Consider the following 804-nt stretch of genomic DNA (forward strand, 5'->3'; position numbering starts at 1 on the left):
CTCCTGGACACGACAAGAGGACGCACGGGCGGCGGGGAGCACGGCTACGACGTAGGCATGGCGGCGGTAGCGTCGGCCATAGCTGGGGGGGCGCGAGGGGGAGGAGCTGGAGAGGAGAGGGGGTGTCTGGGAGGTTCGGGGGAGAGAGGGGGAGCGATCCACGACGTCACCGAGCGAGGGGAGCGGCGAGGCGGCGAGCAGGTGCGTGGCGCGCGCTGCGGTCGCCGTCGGGCACCTGCCTGCCTGCCTGGCCGGCAAGCAGCTCGCTGGAGCGGCGCTAGGCTGGGCCGGCAGGTGGGCCGGGTGTTGGCGCCAGGTAAGTTTTTCTATTTTTTTCTGTTTTCTGTTTTTTTAATACTTCTGCAACTTTGTTGAATTAATAAAAATACCTAGGCAACTCCTAAAATCACCAAACTACTCCTGGTCCATAGTTGGATTATTTCCAACATGAAACATTTTAGTTTGGAGATATTTGGGCATCTGAATATTTTATATAATTTTAAATGCCCAAATTCAAATATCTATGATTTAATTCAAAGACCCTAGGATGACCTAGGAAAATGTGCATCACTTTTGGCAGGGGTTCTGAACCAGGACAAAAATGATGGGCATTTTAGAAGGGCATTTCAGGTTCATTGAAAAAGTTTTTAGTAAACCCTAGTTGGTTTCAGAGGGGGCTGGGGGTTCTGTCATCCCCATTTCAGGTTTCTGATGAAAGAATAAACATGATGCAACACTCTAATGCATGAACTAGCTAGGGTGTGACAACTCACCCCCACTCAAAAGAATCTCGTCCCGAGATTT

This window comes from Triticum aestivum, chromosome 4B (genome assembly GCF_018294505.1).
Source record: "Triticum aestivum cultivar Chinese Spring chromosome 4B, IWGSC CS RefSeq v2.1, whole genome shotgun sequence".
NCBI classification, from domain to species: Eukaryota; Viridiplantae; Streptophyta; class Magnoliopsida; order Poales; family Poaceae; genus Triticum; species Triticum aestivum.